Source organism: Anopheles nili, chromosome 3 (genome assembly GCF_943737925.1).
Source record: "Anopheles nili chromosome 3, idAnoNiliSN_F5_01, whole genome shotgun sequence".
Classification (NCBI taxonomy): Eukaryota; Metazoa; Arthropoda; class Insecta; order Diptera; family Culicidae; genus Anopheles; species Anopheles nili.
The window spans coordinates 1829344-1855031 of NC_071292.1; positions in this window are offsets into that span (position 1 = coordinate 1829344).

A 25688-nucleotide genomic window follows, 5' to 3' on the forward strand; every position below is an offset into this window, starting at 1 on the left:
ATCGCGTCGACAATGGCGGCGACGGTGACGTCCAAGCCCTTCCGAACGGTGGCGAAACCTCAGAGACGAAGGCATTGATTTCATTGGCTCCAGCAATCGATCGGCAGTGATGTAGCATAAGACACCGGGTCGAGACGGGATGGACTTTCGATCAAATGAATCGATCGTTTGCCCCACCAACATAAGCCAGCCAGCATCGTCGAGCCGCGATGACGCAGCGGAGCATGTTTCTTACATGAGATAAAAGCAAAAACGAGACCCTACGGCACACCGTCTTTTGCGCGATTGGAACAGAAGGAGCGTCTTTATTGTGCTATTGTTGTGTACCGATAATGGGATTTCAATAATAGCCGCTGCTGCTACCAGCCGGTGCCAGGGATCGGTTGGTGAAGCGGCAAGAAAATAAGCTCCAGGGCCGTTCCATCCTTCTGAAAAGTTGAGTGTCTCGCTTTTCCTGCCTTGCTCGGTTCGTGCCAGTAGCGCTTCAGATGGACGTCTCGCGGGCTTATAATCAATGGTGGAGCGGTATCTGGAATCGATGCGAACGAGGGAAAAAGTGAGGTTAATTTAAGGAAAATTAATCAAACAACAGATTTTTCAGCTCGTTTGATGATCAACCGATGGGTGTATGCTGCAAGGCGTCGATCATTATTAGCCAACTCGGAACGGTGTGCTTCGCGACTGGCGAGAATAATATAGCCTCGGTAATATAATGGTTTATGTGCGGTTCCATCGAGCCTTGGAATAATTTTATTCTGCAGGAAGCACACTTACACGCTCTTGGAGTTCAAAAATCTCGGGAAGATCGACAATGATCGTTCGATTTTACAAAAGTCAAAAAGAGCAACAATGTTTGAAGAAGACAGTTCAACGAGGATCACGTTTCATAGTAATAATAATATCGCCACGATTCGTTCAATCGCGGCTCGACGATCACATCATACTGGGTGACATCCTGCCACTACCGTTCCGCCAAAAGGCACATGAATGAGCTGGCGCCATGTCGTAGCTGATGAGCCCCTGTAAGGTGCTTTTTCCGTTCTTCGAAGAGTGGTTGAAGGCGCTCCCTTCCGGCGATCGTGAATGAATGGGACTTCCTCTAGAGCCCAAGATACGATGCGATACGATACAGAGATTCGATCAACTGATCGAAGTCAGATCGCAGCTCTGTGCTCCCAGTATCCCGTGATTATCCCTCCCACTGACAGCGCCTTGACTGGGAATGACACTGATGATGATTACGATATTTTAAAATTTTAATCCATCAATGTTGGCTGCCCTCTAGAACCGGGGAAGCTTGTCGCTTCCTCACACAAGGGCCACTGAGCTGGGGATTCCGGTACCGATATGGGAGAAGAACAGAACCGAAAGCATAGATCGCAAATCACCACATCCCGGTCGCCGGAACACGTCAGAGCGCCAGAGGATCCCTCGCTCCGGTTTCTGTTTTCCATTCGTCCCAAGGCTGTGTGCTAGAGACCCTCGTGGAGAGGAAGAGCAAAAACAAAACAAAATGTACACCTTCCTGAGCTGGAGGAACTGAGCGACTGACAGCTCCCTCCGTTTCCTGATGGAAGCGAACCAGCCACGGTGGTTTGGTAGCGGAATCGCGAGTCTTAAGTCCAGATGACGACGACAAGAATTTGTCTCATTAGGGAGCGAAAAAAAAAGCGACCGTCGAGCGGGTGCATGGCGATTGTTCCCTGCCGGAGCCGGAGTCCGTGAGACGACAGATCGGTTCTGACCCGCCTGGAGGGAGCTCAAATCCGGATCCGATCCAATTTATTTATTTAAAATATAAATTCCGTCTGCCGGTTGGGAGCCTGGTGAACGGCTGGGGCTCTGTTTAACCTACGATAAAGAGCCCGCTGCTGGTTTCGTCCTCAATGTGACAGATTGTGGGTACGCGGTGAGGAACCGAAACCGTTTTTTACGCTGTCTCTTTCACTCCCAAGCCCGCATCGGAAGGATGGAGCCCGCGAGTCGCGAACTTCCGAGGACCACTGGGCCGTGGTGGAACGCGTGGCGGTATTATGCTAATATCTATATTACGCCCGGCCACGAAAGGAAACGAGGAATGACTCAAGTCAGACCGAGAGTCGGCGTTATCGAGGGCTCGATCGCGAGGACCGGGACACGGTGGCATGCGGGGTCAGAATCCTTTGCGATTCGGGGCTCCCAATTGTCGATGGCGATGTCAGGAGTGCTTGGGTGGAAAAACAGAAGCACTGTAACACCGGACCGGGAAAGAGATCGAAGACGATCGATGAACGAACGGGCATGCCGTGTTTGGAGCCCACGACCGACTGTGGGAACCGCGAACGAACATTGCGAGGATATAATCTTAATCACTTAATTTCGTTAATCTTGTGCTGCTGCGGCTTGCCGCCGTTCTACCGCGTGAGTGGCCGTGGTGTAGGTGGTGAGCGTGGAGTGAAGTGCGCGAGGCGTCGTACACTACGGGCATTATTTATGTTTTATGTAGATCAAGTTTACGTACACGTAAAGGTTGCTGCTTGTAGAGGCTCGAGGTTGCGGACGGTCTTGTACAGCCTCCTGGTGCCTGGTTGCTGCCTCGTGGCGTCGCGAAGTCGTTGCGGTGTTATCAAACGAGCCGATGAGGTTGGGGTTCGAGCTACAAGGCGTTCCGATGGATGCGCTTGCGGATGATCTACGACGGCCTGGATGTGGCCTCAGGCGGTGAGTGGCCTGCCCTAACGCCTCCGAAGGCTTCCGCGGTGCTAGAGGGGTACTAGGATCCAAGGCCCGTGCTCGCGAGGATCAAGGATGTGGACGGTGGAGTGTAAAAAAAATTTCGAATTATCGAGCATCTTCAGCACTACTGCGTTGTGGCGGACGAATATCAGGATCGTTTCGCGTGTGCAAGACGGCGAACTGTGCCTTTTCGGCAGCAGATCAACCCTTAGAGCCTGGGGCGGCCGCAAGGAGGCCAGGTGAGTTGTGTCGGCGCAAGAGACGCGCTTTATTTGCATATTAAAAACAATTAAGTCTTAATGCATTTTAAATCACCGTACTTGTAGTATGTAAATCAGGCCCCGTGTTAGCGTCACGCGGAGGAGTTCGGCCAGCGAGGTGTTGCTGGGGTTGAGTCGGCGTCGGTAATCTCTCCTTGGATGGTCAGCGTGAATGGGTTGTTGGGGATTGCGGGTTTTTGGATTTTCGCCTCCGTTCTCGCGCTTCTTCGCGCTAGGGGTGCGTTGCATTTCGATGCACTTTCATTCGGTGGAGAAGGATGTCGCGCACCGGGCGTTTGAATGAAGTTGTTTATGGTAAATTGTTGTCCCAGTACATGTCGGTGACAACGAATCTATGGTTGATTTGCATGTTTAATCGATAAAATTCAAATTATTTGCAACACTTGATAAGCGAGAGGCAGCCAGCTTTGTGCGAGACGTGTTAATTTAGAAGTACATGTTTTTTGAAAGAAATGAATCCAGATGCATAAGGAACAAATGTTTTCAGTTTTCATCACTTGGAAATTTTCAAGACTAATGTAGATTACTTAGACCCATCGAATGATGGAACTACGAATAGCTGGATTTAATCCGTAAGGCCACATTGAATGTACTGGGATTTGTTATCGTTTTTTTTATTTACTTAACAGACAACCAATATACCGTTACTGACATTGAGATCATTAACATACCTTCTAAAACTTCAAAACTGAATCAACCACCGAATAACTAAAACAACCCCGCAATATGGAACGGGGGAAATAAGGAAAAAACGCATCCAATAACGGTGGCTGGCCAATCGGGCCAATGTGATTTATCATATTCATTCAGAATGCAACCGAAAGCAACATTCCACGGCTCAGACGAAAGGCGGTCCAGTAGGTGGAATCGCAACGGGGGGTGAAAAATTAAAAAGTCCAATTTCAACCCCATTCTCAGCGTCTCCACCCGTCCTGGCTGACCGACACAGGGCTTCCGCGTTTGGCAATTTCGGAAACGGATCCTTCGGCGAGCGCTTGCCAAACGGTAGCAACCAGCAAAGGGATCAGACCTTCGAGGGCCGGTCGACCTGCTTCGGGTTTGTCCATATTTTAGCGTCGAAAAAGCGATCGAAGGAAATACATAAATTTCACACACACACACACACACACACACACACACACACCTACGAGCGAACAGTTTGAACGTTGGGAAGGATAGTTCGTTCACAGGGAGCGAGCTTTCGCTCCATCGCGGTCAAGTTTCCTGAGCACGATCGTGAATGGGACGGTAGACTGAACGAAGACGATTGGCTTGGGCACATTATTCGGTGGAATAAATCACTACCCGTGTCGGGTGAGGACGGGTTAACGAGGGAAAGGACGAAGCGCGAAGAAAGACAAAATACAGAAGCTGCATCCGATGAGTAAGCTCCATTTATAACGCTGCAAATCGGACGGGAGCCAGATTTCGGGCGTGGGTCGTGTTGCAGGTAGCTTGGGAACGGATTCATGCACGGGCAGCAAAAATTGAGAAAAAAACTTTGCAACCGCAAACCAATGACAGGCTCGCGGATCGGACCGGAAGGAGACGTCTCGCGAATGCGAATTGATGCGCGGATAGGGATTCGATTCAAAAGAATAACTGTGGAATAACTGTAGATTCGGTGGCGTACAATGGCGCGCGAAAAAAGAACCTTCAATGTCTGCGAAGTCCTTTCGACGTGTGGCGAAAAATCAAGCCTTAGAAACGGAGGCCCTTTTCTAACCTTGACTGTCAGCGCAAAGGGACAATCGGTGGGGAATTATTCCTCGCCGCAACGGCACGCAAGGTGGACATTGTTTGGAGCAGCGCAGATCCGGAGCCAGAACACGAACTCCACGGTCCATATGATAATCACGTCATTGTTCCGTCCGTTAGTTGAGCGTTTAGGAGTCGGAATCGAGGCTGCAGATTTGGAAACTATGCCATATGCGAGGGAACCGGACGAGGTGAGCCGAAAATGATCGAAAAGATCGGCGCACCGCTCGCGTCCTTTTCACAGTGAACGGAGTGATTCGCGGTGAAATACGGTTCAATTCATAAATTTCAAGCTTCCAGAAGCACGGAAAAGCGAATTTCGATCGCCGCAAAGTAGTAGCAGAATCTTCCCGTTAGACCTTGAAACCGCTAACACAATCGTTCCCGGCGTGGCACGCCTTTCTGCCGCCATTCTGCTTCTTCTCGTTCCAGAAGTTGAGTTGAATAAAACGTATCACGTCGCATCTGGTTGCCACAGGACCGGCTAGCGATCGGTGTCCTTATTCTCCAACCGACGGGCCAGAAAAGACGCAAAAAAGCCAATAATTTCTACTAAAATGCTACCGTTTTCGGAGCGTCGTGCTTTGAAGTTCGCCGATATTGACTTTATTGTTTTCGTCGCACACGGAAGGCAAGGCATTCGTCGCGCGGTGGTTTGGCCTTGTCGCCCACGGATCGCCATGAGGAGCTCAGAGGGAAGCATAATTGAGAACATATTGCTCAGAGCCGCGAGTTGATTGTTCCGCGATGCGATGCTGCGGTTCGTTGCGGCCGGTAACGATCTGTGGCCTTGGGTGCATGAAGTGCTTTGATAATATACGCGGTCGTGTCGCGATCGGCTTCAAACCAGCTACAGGAAGTTGCTACTCACCGCGCGCAGGATGGATTAAGCCAGTGGCAAAGGAAGAGAAAGCGAACGAACGGAAGAAAAAAACTCACCCGTGAAGATATCGTCTATTGATTCGCGATACGTAGTCGGCGGTTGTAACTGCCTTTTTTTGGCCGCCCAATTGGAGGACATTCGAGGGTCCTTTTTTCGGCTTGTTTTGCTTTGAATGGAACAATGCGTTATTATTTTCATTCATCGATTTGCAGCTTCCTGTTTTGGGCGAGGGCGAAGGTGTTTTTTGCGCGTCCATTGATTTTTTACCGAACGAAGCTCGCAGGACACTTGGCCTTCGTTGTGAGCATAGTTCCTAAATCATTTTAAGGAATCAGTACACGTCGTTTTTCACTTGGACCATTCGAATTATCGTTCGGGGTTGATTTGAGGTAATACATTTGTTGCAAAATCGGACAAAAAGCGATCAACCAATCGTTGCGTTAGCCACTGCCATAATCAACGACGCGAGTCCTGATTACAAGCGGCACCCGGAGAGGAAAGGATCGAAGCATTATGCTAGACATTAGCGTTTCTGTGAAAGTATCACAAAATAAACCGTTCGCTAGGCTTACCGTGCAATCAGGCAGCGCCGTTCACAATTATAATCCAATCAAAGCTCAAGCCAAAATGCCAAAAGAAAATCGCTGCGAAAAAGCGTAGCCCGCCTTTTGACGAATTCGACACAAAATATGGCACTTTGGGCGCAGATTACGGGCGCGTCGTCTTCGCAACTGCACATTATTGGCCATTTTTCTCCGATGGCTCACTCTCGCCCAGCCACGCTGATGTATGATGCCGAGGGCAGAAGGTTTCGGATTTCTCCGCCCAAGTCCGCTGGTCCGCTGGGATTAATTTAATAATGCTAATGATGATGGTACCGTTGATGTTTCTCTCGGTCTGGTACAGGTGCAGTGGCCCGATTGTGGCCTGATCCAGGCGCAACCAGCTCATCTGGGAGAGTTCTCACGCGGGAGAATACAGCCGATCGGGTTTCGCGGGAGTCTGGTGGTGTTTTGGTGGGTCGGTTAGAATGTGATATAAACATGAGTGGTGCTGCGAAAGTATCGATATCATTACTTCGCACAAATCAGGCCAACCAGCGGCGTTCTTTCACTGTAAACTTGCCATCGTGGGTCTGGTCGTGGCTCTGATCGAACGGAAATCTGTCGCCAAAGCAGAGCACGGTATCCAGTGGCTCGTTAACGAGCCAAGCGTGGTCGAGCGGAAATATTGCACGGTCTGGAAGAGCTCAGGAGGTGAGCACGAGGCAAGCAGACTGCCATAAAAGTGGCTGCCGCATTCGTGATGCTCTGCAGCGCGATGAAACCGTGCCCAAACGGCGAGTCCTTGAATCGTCTTTTTTGCATAATTTAATATATCCCCTCACGAAGGAATGGCGCGATCTTGTATGAGACAGGATGCTCTCGTCCCAGCAGATGGAATCGCTAGTTGATGATGTCTTTATAATGATCTATAAATCTCCCCTACCTGGCGGTTCCGAGGATAGAAAGCGATGAGTCCCGACGGATTAGCGACCGACCACCGTGAGTAGTCAAGGAAATGAGCCTCACGTGTGCGTCATCCTCGTCAGCGATCTCGGACGAGACTCGGATGCTAACGATGCCATACATCCGGAGACTGTGCACAAGAAGCAGGCGCTTACCGACGCAGATTGCGCTGCGCTTACACGATCCCGCCTCGGGTTGCATCGATTTTCACCCAGTTCTGATCGATTTGCGCGATTGTATGATTCCCAGTTTTTCTTTCCATTGATCCCAAGGACGGGTGAGCTTCGCTTGCTTTTCCAAGGCGTCGTGCGCATGGATCGAGAACGGAAAGTGACTTGTCGTCGCTTGAATGGTAGGAGAAATGGCTTAAAGTTATTCTCCGAAAACGATCAATGAGCAGACATAATTTTCCGTGTGGAGAGAAGGAAGGCAACATTGTCACATCGCTCTCTTTCAAAGCTGATCTGTGCGCTTCGAAAAGATTCGCGCTGTGTACGGATTATTAGCTAATAAACCAAGTCTTATATTTTATTCAAGCAGAAGGAGAGAGGAGCGTAAATTTTTTCACCACGCTGTGATCCGGAATGTGGCCTGTTAGGTGGCATCGCTTCGAGACGTCGTCAGGCTGCGATCGCATAGCAAATAACGCATTTATTTAAATAGATGCAGCATAAGTAATGTACCTCCCCGGAGATGGTGACGGAATTTATGCACTACATGGCGTCGGACAAGCGGGAACACAAAACGCGAGACACTGCCTCGTCGAGGGCGTTGCTTGAGGGCCAGCTCGCGATCACGGATACGATCATCAGCGACCTGCGCCTTTAGACCTGCTGCATGTCGCTTGAAACGGTATCGTATTTTAGAGCGCTTGTTGTCTTTTGTTTTTTTCTTTATACGACCGATCATTTGTTTTGTGCTGCAAACGATCGTGGCCAACGTGAGCCGGACACGGGCATCATAAACGCCTCATACAACTTTATCGAGCCGGCTGAAGAAAGGAATTTGTCGTAGGCCGTAAATGAGATCAGTAAAATAATGAAGCAATAGTTTTGCAGCAATTAACAGCTAATTTCCCTAAGCGCCTTTCACTGCTTTCGGCTTGATTACGAATTGAGCGCTGGGAGATTTACGCGTTTACAACCGGCGATCGGGTTTGATCATTAGTTGAATCAAAGCCACTGAAGGCGCTTTATTCTAACGTTCGGTGCTTTTAGCGATTGAAAAATTGCGCGCTATGTATGAATACGTAGCCTTTCGAGGCGAAGCCTTGTTGGGCAGCGATTGCACTTGCGCTGACCTCTGCAGATCGCCGGCATCGGAGTAATTATGGATTTGTGTAACAACGATCATTACGGAGTCCGTTTTAATGTGTCGAGATGGGCGCTTTGATGGCCGTAGCGAATGGCGTGGGCTCTCACGTGCAATTCTTTCGAAGGCGGCTCGCCTCATTCAATCGATCGATCGATCACCGCTGAAGAACAAAACCAATCGTTCGTTTCAGCCGGCCACGGTCGAAGCCGCAGTTGCACTTGCGCAGTGACGCCCGATCGACGACTGTGTTTGGAAATGATGATAAATGAACCGTTTTCGGGTTAACACCTCCACTAGGTCTCGAGAGCGATAAATCGAACCTGGTGAGACAATTAATAACCCGTACGAGCAACGAGTGGCCGGTTACGGAGCGAGGCAGGGATGAAATGGCGGATAATTAAAGCTTCCAGCATTTGAGTCGAGATCCATTCGAGCCATCATTTTTCATACGCTTACGATCGTGCTGGTGGAAAAGAACTTCAGGCCGAGAGTGCGAGCAAAACGTAATGCCGTTTGCGTGTTCTAGATCGATGAAGCACTCGCTGCTTTCTCGCTGTCTCGTTGAGGTACTTTGGCTTTCATTTGGCATTGTTTTCGTCGAGAAAACCCTTCAGGCAGTGAGTCCCAGTCGATCATTAGTGACCCAAACTGGCCTGGGATGGGTTTTTTTTCGGGGGTGCATGTCCTAAGGTCAGCCGATTCGGGACGTTGTGTGTTCTTCAGGAAATAATTACGCAAACGACGCAAAACCTCTCGATTACCGTTATGACCGATCCCGGCTGGACGATGTGTTTAATGGTCGAGTTCACAGTTGACCACGGGGAACTAGCCGTGAAATCAATTGCCGTGGTTCGGGAGGAGAAAATCCATCAGCGCGCGCAATGGGAGTGGAACAATTTCTCTCCGAAACGCGACCCCAAGCGCGACCGATCGATCGACCATCGATAATCTGTTGGAAAATGAGATCGTCGACATTTTACTTAATTATTGGGGTGCTTTTTTCCCGCAGCCGCGTGTCACACTCTCCGTACGGGTCGTGGCGATGATGGTGGTCCCAAAATGGACAAGATTACGCAGATTAGCTACGATCGGGAGAGGTTTTCTGCTTTCTTTGTGCTAACTGCGAAAACGGCCCAGGTAAACGGGGTTGGCTATCACGATGTCCCATTTATCGAGGGGAACGATTCCATTCACAACCCCAACCCAGGGCGGTTGGTCTAATTCGCCTTCACTCCCGTTCGTTACGGTGAAACAATATTGTACTTTCTTTCACCAGCCTGGTCTGATGTGGCCTGGAGGGTATCGTGGCTCGTGCCCTAGTAGATCGGACGATCAGTTGGACGATCGTGGCGATCTGTTCGCCTGCTAGCGTGATCATTATCTCGCGTTCCTAGCACCACTGAGCAGTACGTTCAGGTTGCGCTAGCAACGAATTGCACGTGCATTCGACCGAGAACACCTCATCATTGCGCTGTACCCAACCATGCCTTGTGTTTCGTCCGATCTCTGTAGTGGCGCCTTTTCCCGATCATCACTAGGGCGCCAGGCACGTCGGGGGTTGCGAATTGCACTAATTAACGTTTTATTTTGTGTTTACGCTGCAATTTGGACGCAAGCTGGACGTGCGAGACGTTCTACGAGGTTCGAGACCGTTTGAAATGTGAAAGAAAGCACGTGCCAAGGGTGAGCAAATGCAATGGAACGCCCTGGAACCAGTCACGGTGATGGTGCAGTTACACACTGCTTCTATATGGCGGACGTTTATCGCCTACCTCCATGATGCTGTTGTTCTCTTACGATCGATCCTAGAAAACCTACTAGAAGACGTATCGAGGCCAGAGGAGACTTTAGCTAAGCTTTATTAAAATAGTTTCATCGTCTGCTGAGGAGGGCGCTAGATATGAAAATGTTTAGAGCTGCGTGTGCCAAAGGAGTTCTTGCAGCATCGCTTTGTGAGTTATTCGGGTAGAGCAGATGAAAATGCGACCATAATTGGCGTTCTTGCGATGAATCCGAGCGGCAAAAGAATCTCGGATTCGTCGCGTGCACGAGAGTTTCCTCAAGCTCGAAGGGTAGACTGCAACAATATCTAATTTCATCTCTGCTAGCTCTAGGAGAGGAATGATTCTCCAGAATTCACGCGGATGGATGCCGTCTATCATTAAAATGGAATTAGATGAAAAACCGGCTTGTGGATGAATCACGGAAAGCACAATTTGTGGCAGCTTCGTTTTGTAGATAACGTTTTTTGGTAAATTTCGTATGGTTCGCTCCGTTCCGCTTCCCGAAAGGGACGAGAAACCATAACGAACAATTTATTCGCGGTCGCGACCGATGCCGTACCCCATCGAAGAGCACGAGAAGAGAAATAATTCAATCAATAGCACACCGTCCGGTTCTTCGTGCGTTCGGGTATAATCCATTAAATGACGACAATAATCCCAGCCTCAGGGCTGTGTGATGATCGCGCGCAGGAAAATAACTGGACGAAGCAGCGGATGGCCGATCCGATTCACCTCGCGGTCATGGCGCATTCCTCGGTCCATTGGAAGCGGTTTTCACGTTCAAGGATTACAATCAGCGCTTCTGTTGCGCTTTGGCGGTTCGACCGTGTGTTGCGAATGACCGATCGACCACGGTTCGCCCACCAGGCCGTGGCCCATAACGTTCCGATCTTTATGAAAATCACGAAACTTATGCTGTCATGTCACTCGCGTGAACCCGAGAGTCATTTATCATTTCATCGTCCCGTTCCTCCGGATCGTTCGTTTCGCGTAGCTATTCGTGGGTCGTGGGTGCGCGGGCGTGCTTTGGAGACCGGGGCGCAAATCCTTCGAGAATCGAGCCAGAATGGGCTTGCTGAGCCGATTGCGTCTCGAGCCGAATGGAAGATCAAACGTACTCCCAGAAAGGGGGAGTTTAAAAGCTTTGAGAACAGCGCACGAGTGTCGATTCGATGCGCGGTAAAGTGCCTGACCGTTTCGCTGGCATGAAGGCTTCGCGAGGCATCATCTGCTGATTGAGCACTATTTTTCCGTGCAGCGCCGAGCGGTAGCGTTATTCAATAAAAAATTAAGAAAATTACCACTGCGGCAATATCGAATCAATGCCACGAGTGATTCACAATTTGGCCGAAATTTACTTCTCACAACAGAATGCTCGCGCTGCATACAGAACTTTTTGGCATTCTTTCGGCGTTCACTGGTTCGATCGCTCAATCGTCGATCGACACTCCTACAGCGTTCAAATGTCGATCAGTCTTAGCGGGAACGGTTTTTCGGGTTCATTCGTGAGCGAAGCTTATGGAATTATGAGCTAAGACCGATTAAGGGTGAATTATTTCAGGTCAGCCGCTGAAGAAAACTGGCCGGGTCTCGGTTGGGGAAAAGAAGTATAAATGTCGGCTTTTGGGTCGGGGATCCCGTCATCGTGAAAGGTTTAAGTACGGTGCTGCACGAACGTCCGAGAGCACTCTGGTCTCTTTGATTTCGTTCACCGCTATCCTTTGGGATCAATCAAGGTTCCGGATAGGTTAACACGGTTCCAGGGGCGACTGGTATCGGAGTGGTAAATGTAAATTGTAGACGAAAAGAATGAGCAAGAATACACGGACCGTGTTGACCGCAAAACTTATTCGTTGGGCGGATCTAGATGTGGGGCAGTATTAGAAAACATTATGAAAAGTTATACTAGGGTCATTATATGAAGCATTTTATGTACCTGCTTGAATGTTGTAAATTATGAGGCTAGCTTTTTATTTGTTTTACGTGTTGTTTCTCGAAGGACATGATAGAAAGCACATCTCACACGTGTGCTGCTTAATAAAGGGAAAAATGTACCGAAATTGATTCCTTGAAATCATTCTTCAAACAAAGGCGCTTTTGATATTAAAGGCATTTCCTAAACCTTTCCAGCCGTTGATGAAATTCAAAACCTAACGGCAAATGCCTCAGACGGTTCGAGAATCGGAACAGAGTAGCAAAAACCGAAGGGAAAGAAAATCGACCGTCCCTACCGAAATCGGACGGTTACTTTCCAACAGGTGATACCCTTAATGGCTGGTATCGTCCCTGCTTTCGTTAGGGACGTTTCCGTACGTTTCAATTCATTTTATATATCTGGCAAACACAAAGGTGGCCGGTGCGCGCGGTGGAGTCCTTACCGATGTGTGGCTTTGGGAGCATTTGTTAAGGTGCACGCAGCACCGCAGCAGACTGTTACACCTGTCGTGTGAGTGTTTTTGGCGTGCCGTGCTGTGAGCCGATTCCAAAATCTTCAACCCCGATAGCTTCTTTACCACGTCGTATGGCACGTTGGTGAACAGTTGCTTCCCTTGGCAGGACGCATACAGCGTTGGTAGGAGCCGATAAGCACAGTAAAGAAGCGACTGTAAAGAAACAAGGGGTTCGTCGCTTTGAGTCGTTTGTTTTTGGGTTTCGTAAAGGGACTGTTTTGATCGCAGCAGGCTGATGCGCAATATGTCCTCGATATGTTGGGTCGGTTAAAATTAATGTGGGTCTTTATCAAGCCCTCAAACTACAGCGGAACAAAGAGAACGAGAGAAAGTAGGGGAAAATGAGAGAAAGGATAGAATCGAAGCGAGCCCATGGAGACAATTTTGGCGCGAACGTACGCTTGTTAATTTGTAACCGTCAACCTACGTTCGACTCGTGGCGGATGATTTAAATCATCGCTCCAACGGAGGTGTCCTTAAGAAGTGGCCGTCCACGCTCTCTGACTCAAGCTGTGTACAGTCGAACCGTCGCGTTCTGATGCTACGCAATTGAATAACGCTTCAACCTAGCAAGCCTACGGCCGAAGCAGCGAGGTTTAATAAATTTATTAAGACATCAATAAATATACGTTTAATAAAGAAAGCGCATACACGGGGCTCATGCTTCGCTTCTCTTTCGGAGCCAGATTCGAGGAGCAATGCTGCGAGCCTGCTCACAGGGGAACGAAGAGCGCACGCTGGAGTAGCTGGGACGTAGTGTCATAAATCATACGCTGAATTACAATGAAATATCGACGTCCAACGGAGACGCCGGTATCGGACGGAAAGGATTTGCGTGTAGCTGCTCGAAGCCGAAAGCGTGCTTATATTCGCGTGTGGGTGTTGAAGCACGGCCTAACATTCCTCGGGCACGCCGGTGCTGAAGCACCGGAGGGGTCGTGAGATAGTGAAAGAAATTCCCCGGTCGGATTCTGGCCATTCTAGCCCTTCGTCCTTTGCAGGAGGGAATGCTCATTGATCAATGATGGGGATCAATTTGTCCCCCCGATCGGTACCATCGGAAGCTCGGCAGAGCAGTGTGCAGGGCCATCTGCCAAGGAGTCTCTACTTCCTCCTCGGGTTTATGGCTCCGAGGTTGTTTGGAGCGCGAATAACTCGTCACGGAAGCATGTGCGCGAGCGTACGTTGCCGTTGTGGATGGTTTGACTTAATTCTTTTTAGTCAGGTAACGCATAACCTTGTGGTGGCTCGATTGGATTCGATGGTCGAGCCGGAGGACGAAGGTTGTATCTCGTGGATTCCCTTTCTTCGACGATATGGCGTTGTAAAAGGTTAAGTCAACGTGTCCGGGATAGCTATCCGGGCGCAATTGGCTGCGTCCCGTTCCTTCACCCGGCATGAACGTGTTGGTGCGCTTGGCTCGGCATCATCAAAGCGTAATATTGAGATGTTATGAGCTGAAGATAAATTCATAACATCGGTAACGATCGTCTTGCCAGCCGGCGTAGATCGGTCAGTGTACATTGCCTGAAGTGAGTAATATGAACGACTTTCTCTTCGAGCGTTGCTCTGCCGCTCCATAACCACACAGTACATAAATAATGGTCGTGATAAATGGTCGCTTATAATGCTGTTTAACGCGGGTGGAAATTATAGAACGGAATGGTGCTATTTTTGTGCAATGCCGCCAAAGCAATCGCAGTATCTGGTACCAGGACTGTTGCCGTACAGAACGTCTCCTAAACTCATGATGGTGCCCTTATTTCTGGAACTACTCTATTCTTCCAGGTCGAGTCCGCATTTATTTTGAGTGGGGGAAAGTAAATCAGGATGAACAAGAAAGGGCGCGAGTCGTGAGCGATGGAAATCAAATCCTGCATTCACACGACGCGAAAGTGCTATGGAGCTCGACACGATTTAGCGACAAAACATCGAATAGCGCGTGGAAGATATCCATTCTGCCATCAAATTGTCGCCTATGTCAGCGATTGGTGTTTACAGGCAAAGGTACCATCGTAGGGGAAATGGCCAAGCAAAAGAAAAAAAATAGAAGCTCATCGAATTTGGCTGGGTTGAAGCAAGCGTGAAGACTCACCAGATCAGCGTCTGAAGCGAACGAATGGACATACGAACGGGGCGATCACATTTTTTTCTAATTTTCTGCTTGATTAGAAAATAGTCATGCGTCGATAATTTCATTGTAAACATAATTACGGTTGATATTCGCTCGCCGGGTGCCCGGCTTTATGTGGCGTGGTGTGTTGCCGGAAAATGAATTGCTTTATAATGGGTGGTATGGTTTGCTGTTGTCCCGTTTTTCCGCGCACCAGTTGAAAAGTCGAACAAGGGTTGCTCTTTTTCTCTTTCGCCATTCCAACGTGCGCGTTGAGCAACACCCGATGGTTGGAGTTGCTTTCCTTTCTCCTTCTTGACTGCTATGGCATTTGGCAGTAGAAGATCAAGAGCCATCGCCTGTGGGATGAACATAGATGGGTGCAGTGCTTGAACAATTTCACCCCGCGTTTGCACCTCGCAGGCCAAGGCGTGAAAGATTCGGGTCCTTTGCCAGGCGTTCGCTATGGATCTTTTTTGTTGGGATCACCGGTGTGCCAGATACTCTTGCTTTCTATCCGTTTTTCGTTTCGTGCCGGTGGCCAGTCGCCGGCTCGACAATTTCTCCCTCTGATGAGGATTGTTCCTTGTAATTGGGATAATGACGGTCCTGGAATCCGATCGAAATCGAGAGCTTCTGGGGAAAAACATTTCATCACGCCATCGCCAACACTTGCAGTGTCTCTCCATGGCATCGTAGAGGTAGTAGAGCAGTTGGGTGCGACGGACTAATCAATTATTGCGTGATGCATCGCTCGTGTAGCAGAATAAGGTGATTGAGCATCACACAAATCCAACGTGCTTTGAAGATCGTTTGGAAAAATTAGGACGAGCATTTGATTAGGCACGACGGTTTCGGGAGAAATAGCCAGAAGGTTCCGAGAAGCTGAAAGCTCCGAGACCACACTCGAACATACGCAGTGGTCTTGGTTACTCTTGAGACAGTTGACTGAATGAAGAAATTTCGCTTAGGACCCATAGTGCTACTATGCTGTGAAGTCTTAAAGAGATGGTTAGAAAAAGATAGTGATAATTTTAGAAATTATAAAAAGTATGAAGAATTTTATTCTTCTCTTTTCACACCATATCGATCGCTCCAATATACTGCCCATCGAGAAGAGTCCATTGTTGTTTGTCAGATGTTTGATTAGTCCAGTTGCCTTTTAAGGTCACGCCACAAGGAAGAACGCGAAATTATTAAAACATTAAAAATTAATTCACATCACCTTACGACCGCTTTTACGATCGAGGTCCCTCATCCGCCACGATCGAACCTGTCATTGTCAGCCGTTCTGGTAGCCGGTGCGGAAATGTGAGATTGCGATACCGGATGCCGTGTGGCCGAGTGGCGAACGAATGCCGCCCAGCAGCCGGGAAATACACAGCATAAAACCATAAAACGCTCATCCCGTTCCCTGCGCATTACGATCGCGAAGTGCCTTCCGTCTCGATAATATTGTTCTGGGTAGGGTTTCGCACAGCTGGCGCGAGGATTGACCGGTTTGGAAAATCTCGCCCGTCACATCGCGCGCGGCTCGCGAACCGTCACATGGCATGGGACATAAAATATTCTATAACACACACGCAACGCGTCGCGGCTTTTAACTGCATCGCGCCGTGCTGCGTCGTCGTCATCATCGACTATTTTTCCGCCTCCCATCGCTGCATCATTTCCCGAGCAGTCTGACTCTTTCGCGTGTCCCGCTTGGGACCAAAAACGGATGCTGTAATAATAAATTTTATGCTTTTCACTGACGGCCCGAGGACCCAACGAGCCGGCCATCGAACGCGAGTGCAGTGCGTCGCTTTCAGGGGAGCTGCTGATCGAGGCTGTCACGCCGGGATGGAGCGGGAGCGATATGGCGCAGCATATGTCGATGGCGATGATGATGATGAAACGCATAAAAATGCACTTAGTGGGTATATCTTTTTTAATAGAACTTCGGACGCCGGGACGAGTTTGGTGTTGTGGAACAGGTTTGCGATGGTGGTCGGGTGTGGAGGTCACATAAAAGAGGCGTCTGTTTGGGTGTTGAACGGGACGAGAAGCGTTATGCGAGGCAGCAGGGCAGCTGCACAAAAACAGGAACAATCTCACGCTATATCCGCCACCAGCCGGGTGACATTCTGATCGTTCCTCGGGGTGGAAATGGCGAAGTGGCAAAACAAAAAGGAAGCAGAAAATATGCAAAAACACCAAACAAGCGATATTGGCAAATTGAGTAGGGCAGGACAGCAGCAGCGCGAGGATTAATGGAAGCCGGCGTTAAAGCGGAGGGCTTTGCATAATGGCACTGCAATGGTGTTTGATTTGCATTCGTTATGAAAAATGCACGCGTACGCATAATAATTATAATTATTAATTTAATAACAGTTTCGTCGCGAAATCAAAGTTAATTAAATGACCCACAATTTGCGGCCTGCGCAGTGTTTGGCCAGTGGAATGATTTCCGACTTATCGAGCGCGTTGGTGATGAAAAAAGATCACACCACTTAGTTGGGACGCTGGAGCACAAGAGTTGAGGCCCTTCCGGTCCATCAGCACCGTGGATGATTTCTTTCCGGGCGTGTTCCGGTCACAATGCACCGTCTCGGACGCTGCATCGAAATTAAATCGTAATTTAGCTACCGTCCACAAATGATTCTGCCCGGGTTGGAAAAGGGCGGAAGGCGAAATACTTCTCCGTTCGAGACCGTGCTGCACCACCACGTACGGTGGTGCTAATGGCAGGGAAGCTCGTCCTGGGGCAGCATGGACGTGCAGGGTAATATCTCCCGTGCCCAGCATGCGCATCACGGGCAGCCCGTAGTCTGCGGATTGGGCCCTCCGGGAAGGGCTACGAAATTTATCGTCCTGACGTGGCCGAAGGCTATAATTATTCCGCTCTTCGGTACCAATCTTTTACCGATTTCCGATCTGCTGCTCGCAGGGCATGGCTCCGTCCCTTCCGATGGGCGCGAGCTGCGGCTGTTGGCTTCTGTTTGGCAGCTCCTGAGACGGGATGGCAGGACGCTGATAAGGGCTACAGCTGGGAGCTTGAGCTGGGCCGAGGCGCACAATCAGTTTTATGGCTTCTGTCCACTTGCATCGCGAGTCGTTTGCGAAGCCTGCACACCAACACACAAGCGCCTATCGAACCGGTTCGCGATCGTAAGACCCATGTGTGTGTCTCCGTCTGGCTATCTCGCAGGCTTGAAGCCGCACAGGAGCGGTTTATGAAAATCTGTGGCGCGTAGTTAATAACAATTTTCAATAATTTCCGTTCTCTCCACCCAGGCCGCGAGGTTCCGGGGGACGCAATGGGTCAGTGTTGGTGTTCGATTCAAGTCGATCTGATCGCTGGGTGAGGAAGACTTGGATGCCTGCATGGCGACGAACCGCAGCACATTGCACAGTCGTCGGCGCCGCCATGAGTGGAATCGAGAACAATGAGCAGGCGATGGCAACCGGTAGCCGCCAGAAGATGTTGCCTCGATGAGCGCAGCGAAGACATCCCCTTGCGAAGATAATCACCATCCATTGTAGGTTGCTCCCGCGATCGGCTTGTGGCAATTTCCACGCTCCTCAATCCTCGGTAGCCCTTCAGTTTCGCGGACCGTGTGTGCGCTGGGTCGTTTTACTCGCGATGCAGGCATTTCGTGGCATTTCATTCATCATTCACTGCCTGGGTGCGCGATCGCGGGCTCGTACGCTCGAAGGGTGTTTGCTGGCGCGCTGCAGCGCGATCGTGAAGGCCGTCCTGAAGATAGCGCGTGCAACGTGAAGCAACGTGAAGCAACAGGCGAGAGCAGGAACAGACACCCCAAAACCAATCATTACATTTCCGAAGAGTGGTGCTGAAGAGCCGTGGGGAGTCGAATGGCTAGCGTGAAGTATGGCAGAATCGGTGCAGGCGGCCCGGTAGCCCTTGGGCTGCTTCAGGCCGTCGAGTAATGAAAAGCGAATTGGTCTGAAATTAACATTTCTTATCATCGCTGGGGCATCGCGGATGGTTTTGGGGTCTGAGGTGGCTCGGTTTCGATCGAACCAAGGCGATCGAGGCCGCACGATCGGTGTATTGCGTAGGCAACCCTTATTTTTTGCAACCAAACAACTATTTATCGCACCGTGTACCCATATTGTGCAGACAAGCTGAACCGCTAAAGGCGATCGAAGGTCGATGGAGGTGAGCAGCTGCAGTAAAGGGCTCGCAGCTGAAGGGTGCTTCGAAATTAGCTTTTTCAGCATCCGTCCAATGGCAGTTGACAATGGTGACCTTTAAAGTTGGAAAGTTGGAGAGTGTTAAAGCCGATCAGGAATCAATCGCGGTAATTTGTTGAAATTGTTAAGACACTTTGAAACTCGTTCTGCATCACATTCTTCCATCTGCACTGATTGAGCCAACATTGTTTGAAGGGCTAAGCTCGATGTAATGGGTCCGTGGCCCTTCCAAAAATAATGAGAGATAAAAAGCATGAGCTACATCGATCATAAAATTATGTTGTATTATGCGAGCTCATCATCCGACTCTTCCTCACTGGATGTAACCCCACCCAAAAAAGAAGGGTTCATCTTTTCCCGAAGACGGCCTTCGGCATCCGAAACTAATCGTGCCCATAATGCTCATAGCTCAGTATTGTCCGAGAGCCTACCCTGGAACCAGCCCGAATCGTTACAGTACTGCTTCCGGATGCTAAGATCGACCTGAAGCAGTGATGCTGATCTTGCTAGGCTTTCTCTTGTCGTGCCGAGGCTTCGAGTACGGTTCGGTGAATAATGAGAGCCATTAGGAAAGGGTTTCATCCTTTCGCTACACCGCCACTCGCTCAGACGGGTCAAATTGAGACATTTTCATCCCCGCAACGATTGCCGCGTGCAAGCGTAGCGTAGTTCGTCTATTAATTTATTGTTATGACTTCCATTAATATATTCCACCGTCCAGCGTGTCCGATGAGCTCGGGTCGGGCACGGATTCAAAGTGTTGAAATTAAAGCGGGTTTTATTACTTCACTCCGGATTGAAGCTCATTAGGGACGCCCAGAGCGTCAGTCTGGGAACGGTCAGGCAGTGTTATATGAAAATGACCCTTTGGATGATGGAAGGTTCGAGCTGGTACTTTCAAACCGGCCGAGATTCTAGTAGGATCAAGCTTGTGGGGTTTCTCGTCGCTGTCTGCAGTGTTAGAGCAGTTACAGTACGCATCTCGACGCTTAATGGATGGTAATTGTGGCTAGTGCGTAGCTTCGAGACAGTGAGTCATTTCAAAGGAAGCCTCTCAGGCGGTGTCTTTGAAGCGGTTATAGCGTTTTGCGGTTGGCGTCACCACGCCTGGTATCAGATGCCTCTGAAATGGTGACCATTAGAGCATTATCGGCAATCAAATGCAAACATTCGCGAAGAGTAGCCAGCCAGCTTACCATCCCATCTGAGATTGGTCTTCTGCTGGTGAGCCGAATGCTGCGGAAAGGAATCCAAAAACACATGTAACTGTCATCACAGGCACTACAGAAATGCTACCCTTTCGCTCAGCTCAACTAGCCACCATTGCTCATCGGTTGTCTTGGCGTTTGGCTGCGGCACTCATCCTCGTGGACGTTTTACGCGCGAAAGGTTGAAAGCTATTAAAATTTATGTGCAACTGCTTGCCAAGTGCGAAGGTACCATCCACAGGACGCTCCATTCGATCGGTCGATCGATCCGTTGGTTCAGCCGATAGTACCCGGCGCTCGCCAGCTCGATGATCCGTCCATAGCAGGCTGGATGGTGAGGAAAAATCAGACCCAAACACACACAGACTCTTACGCACCCGCGAAAGAAAACCTTCCTGAAAGCGGTCCGGGGGCAGGACGAGTGAGGGTTAAAATCCAATAAATAATAATACGAGAATATGTTAAAAAATAAAGATAATGATATATCATAAAATCTAGCTACTGCCATCCGCACCGCCATCGATCAGCAACCCGGGAGCAGCCGAGGCTCTGGAGCCAGCGCCTGGCAACCCAGTAGCGATCGATGATCGAGTGTTGCAGAGCACGAGGAGGCCGGGCACAAGCAACTTCGTGCATGTATGTGTACCACGCTAGCGATAAGACGTTGCAGTCGGAGCGAAATGCGCAGAAGCTGCAGATGGAGCCGACGGGCAGTAATGTTTTGAAAAGATATTTATATTCATGAAGAAGGAGGAGTCGCTCGGGATTTGAACGAGTCTTTGGGTGGGAGACTAGTGGTGGGAAGGGTGGTGCAACATACGGGCAGAAGCAACAGCCGTTCAGTGCCGCCGGTGCTGCTGGTGTAGTGGAATCGTTTGGAAGACGAGGGAAAAACGGAGCCGGAGAAAAATTATGATGCTGCAAAAGCTAATTTTCTCTTCATTCATGCTTTCCGAGTGCCTTGGTAGGAGGCCGAAGCGTGGAAGGGTCGTAAAGGGAGGCTGCTGGACAAGGACCAGTTGGCTGATGCGGTCTCCGCACGTACGCATGGTTGGTTATGTGCTCTCGTTAGAGCGGTGAAGGCTTGCATCGGCCCTGGAGCGGTTTGGCCTCGAGGTGCATTGGCGAAGACACGCGGTCGGATGCACCGATACACGTATTTCGGTGCTACAGGCTCCAGGAGGCGTCCCAGTCCACCAGGCAGCCTTTTTCGGACTGCCGTCCGTGGGTTGCCGCCTTCGGTAGTAAATCATCGTTGAAATATGGTATTTGGCTTCGACTGTAATCACGTGAATTGAAGCGATCGCTGCAACTACTACGCTTCTCTTCCGTTCGCTGATGGTGACGGATGGCGTGGCAGGAGCGTGTTGTGAATGGTCGCAACCACGAGACTGGCTGAGCTGGTTCGTGCGAATGAGTTTTCCTCGGGCACCGGGTGGCTCCCGGTATTTGAACTATTTCATGCCAGCGCATGGAGCGCACGTGTGCTGGCCCGCGGGATCTAATAGAGACCTTCCACTTGTTTACAACTATTTCTCCATAAGGTGTTGTTAACGAAACTTTAATTTCTGCTAGGCGAGGCGTTCGGAGCTGCTGCTTGAGTCTCTCGCTGATCCATAATTGTAGCATGGAGCTGTTTGAAAATATGAGCTCATAACTGGTTCGCCGAATGGTGGAGACGAACGAGAACGCGGCTGGGGCAAGAATTTCAATAGTGCCCTGTTGAGACGGCAGGCAAATGGCGTTTTTCCACCCTGCTTGGAATGCGACCCGTGCTGAATACAATGTCCATGAAAGGTCGCGCCGGTGGCAGTTACGATGGAGCATAAAACTGTCCTCGTTCTTGGCGCCAATTTGACGGTTGTCCTCCCGGGGGCTGCTCATGAATCATGAGTGGTGCGGATAATTCAATTGAGCGAGTCGCCTTAATCAATTATCCGCTAGGCGTTGGGCGTTGAGCATTAGAGAGCTCCTTACTCGATGGATGCAAACAATTTCGAATGGCGAAAGCGGGAATGGCAACCGAACGCACCCAGCCGGCGCGGAAAATTAAGCGGTGTGTGATTAATTATGCGGCGCTGCCGTGCTGGGAATTATGCTTGGCGTTTCTGCCCTTCGACGTGCAAAAAGTTATTCCCTGCCAGCCACAAAATGCTTCCAGTGTTTATCAGCAAAGCTGATCCTTTCACCTTCTCCGGTTGCAAATTATGAAAGCGTTTTCGAGCCCCACAGGAGCATGGGAAGAAAAGGCACGAAACAAACCAAGAGTAGAAAATACATTCCATCCACATGCTCGGCAAAAAGTCAATCGACGGAAAGATTATTTATTGCACAAGCCTCTGCATGCAGCATTTCTGAATCGTGCCCACTCGCTCGCACGCCCAGGGCGCCCTGCAAAGCTGTTGGAGCCTGGAATGGTGCTCAATTTTGGCTACAGCCTTTGCCAAATGTTGCCCGCCGTTTCCTGGTGAATTGCCGTCGCCTGATTAAAACCCGTTTTGGTTCCGCTGCATCGGCAATATGACGTTGGGTTGCATCGATCTACAACTCGGCGTGGCCGAAGCCAATCGCTAACCCTCCCTTGCACGCTCAGGTGTGCAAATGGGAAATTAATTGTGTTGCGCTCGTTACGGCACCTTCCAGCCGGTGTTTGATAAAAATGCGCCCTGGATCTAGCATTTACCAAAAACCTAGCCACGAGTGTAGCCGATTGGCTGGTCTCGAATGGTATATATCCCTTCAAGCCTGCCGAGGCAAAACCACGCTGCGTTTCAAGGAAACAAGCGCACAAAAACTTCCACCGGTTCGAGCGAAAAGGGCAGCATAAACCATACGGAACACCTGCTGGAAGCGGGTCCAGTTTCGATATGGCATCGCATGCTGGCTCCGATTGCCAGCACGAGGTCGAGCTGCTGTCGGAGCTTACAGCCACAGTCGGTGGCTCGAAGCGGTTGGATACCGAAAATGTTTCCCTCGCAACGAAGGGTGGCCGAAACAAAAAAAAATAAGTGAAATAAAAATACACACTCACACGCCCGGAGCGAGTTGGAATTCGGCAGACGGCGAAACGATAAGCGGCTGGTCTCATGTAGCGTGTATACTTTTCGAATGGATTATAATGATCGCGATAATGCGAACGTCTGCGGTCGGAGCCCGTGGAGCGAGGCTTTTGGAAAAGCTCACCGCGCTTCGCAGCAGGACCGTTGTAAGGGTGCCTACTGCAGGAGGGTTGAGAGAAGCGACAAGGCATTATACCGTGTTGTTCTACACGATTGTTCATAATTAACTATGCATGATTTATGGAACAATTTCGCTCGATCGATCTTGGTGGTCCGATCGCTCGATCGTTCGCGACTACGCACGTCTATCAATTAGATCGACACAAATTTCATCGAGTTGGCAACGATCGGGCTGCCATCGAATGGGCTAGTGATTGTGATCAATGATCGATACGGCACCGATCGTCGACGATCAATCACCAGGAGATATCTCGAAAGTCGACGGTACGTGACTCCCGAAACCGGGCTTCCGAAATCGGCTCAGTCACGTGAACAGAAACAAGAAAGAGCACAGGATATGTGCATGAGCGAGACGGAACGATCGCGAGTGGAAGCTTTCTGGGCGGTATGCGATCGCCATCCGATCACGATACGGCACAAACGTCGGCAAAGATCACAAAATGCGCACCGCGACCGAGTCCCTTTGCGATGCGATCGGCGAATGCGAAAGTATGCGACAAAATTCCGGCACGACAATGGTTCGCGAGCCCAACTTCAAACAGGTCTCGCCGCACCGAAACGATCGAGATCCCGGGTGCCAAGGATCGGGATAACGATGCGGTCCTGATGCGGCAGCCAATATCTATATTTATTGTCGCCCTTCTTTCCGTTGCTCTGGTTGCCGGAACCAGCCCGAACGACCGCAAGGACCAAATCGATTTTCAATCTAATTTGTGAACATTTCTCGGCGCGGAACGCTCAGGAATTTCATTTCAACGCTGAAATCTCACTTCACCGAGGACGGGCCGCCAGGCAGCTGATGATCCTGCTTCCGCAGCCGCGGCTACCGGGCGTATTATTATTTTCATTAAAATACACGTGATGGTGTCCGGCCGTGGGAGATACCGCCTCGACGGTCGAAGGGTCCAAAGAGCGCAGGACCACGGAAAGACTGGCATTGCAGGCATTCCGGTCGCAGTGCAATCCTCGCAGACGGCTGTGTGACTGATATAAATATCGAAAGTGTTTCGCCGAGGCTGGAACGAGTAATTGCGTCTAATGGCGTGGTGAGGGGATCGGACTTCTCGGAGAAAATCGCGCCCTTCGAGCTATTAGTGAGATATGCTTTGTTGAGGAGCGACAATCGAACCGGTCATCCGGTGGAGTCGTGTGTTTTGGGCTTAAGACGCGCTGATGAAAGGAATTCCTCTCTGAGCGCATGAGGGACAGCAAATTGACGAGCGGATTGGGGTGTTTTTGGGATCTTGAATTCCCGGCGGAACAGAACATGCGATTGAAGGGATTAGAATCGAAAACAGAATGTTGTTCGAGGCGACGGAGAAGATATTATCATAGCTTAGATACACAGATGTGTCCCTGGGGTCGGTTTTTAGAAAAGCATTAAAACATAACCTCAAACAAGAGCCAATAATTGGAAAGCAATTAATATCCTTGAGCCGTTTCGATGTGTCACTTCCGCCGCTTCTGACAAGCTTTGGTGTCCTTTCTCCGCCATCTGCTTAAGAGCTTCCGCCAAACAGCTTTCCTGCGGATGATGCCGGGTGGTCGATTGAGTGGCCAAACTAACGCCTGCAGGTTGGTTTAAAGAAAGCACTCACCTTCAAATCGGGCAACAGGTGATACGCACTCGAAGGGCAGCTCCGGTGGTTGTGCAATTATAAGCCAATTAAATGATTCCATTTTCGGCCTGCAACAAGTCTGCTCCTTGCAAGAGGTGGCCTCGCAAAGCCTCATCGAGCTAGAACGCGAGGCGGCCTAAAAGGGGCGTAGCTTCCGCGAGGTCCCGAACGAGCTTTCCAGGAATGGTTTTGAGTGGCAGGAGTGGGCGATTGTGAGAAGTTGAAACCAACGCCCGGAAAGGGACCGAGTGGAACCAGACCGTTCGCGCCAAATGCAGACACCGACGGTGTTCGATTGTCCCTGAGGTCATCCAGACTTGGCATTGAACTGTCAGTGGGTGTTTTTTGTGTCTCACTAGGTGTTTGACTGTCCAGCTTGGAAGCGGTCCAGCTGAGCGAGATGCGGTGGAAAATTGAATTGTACGCACGGCCATTTCTATTACCGAGAAATCGATTGCTCTGGGTGGGTCCAAGCTGCCTATGAATTGGGTGCCAGAAAATGAGTTGGCACTAATAAATCCCACAACTCAGACAACGAGCGTTGTTTCATGGAAAAGTGGCCACAAAATAGAAGCGATTTGCGGAATGCATTACGCGAAATTAGACGTCTTGTCGC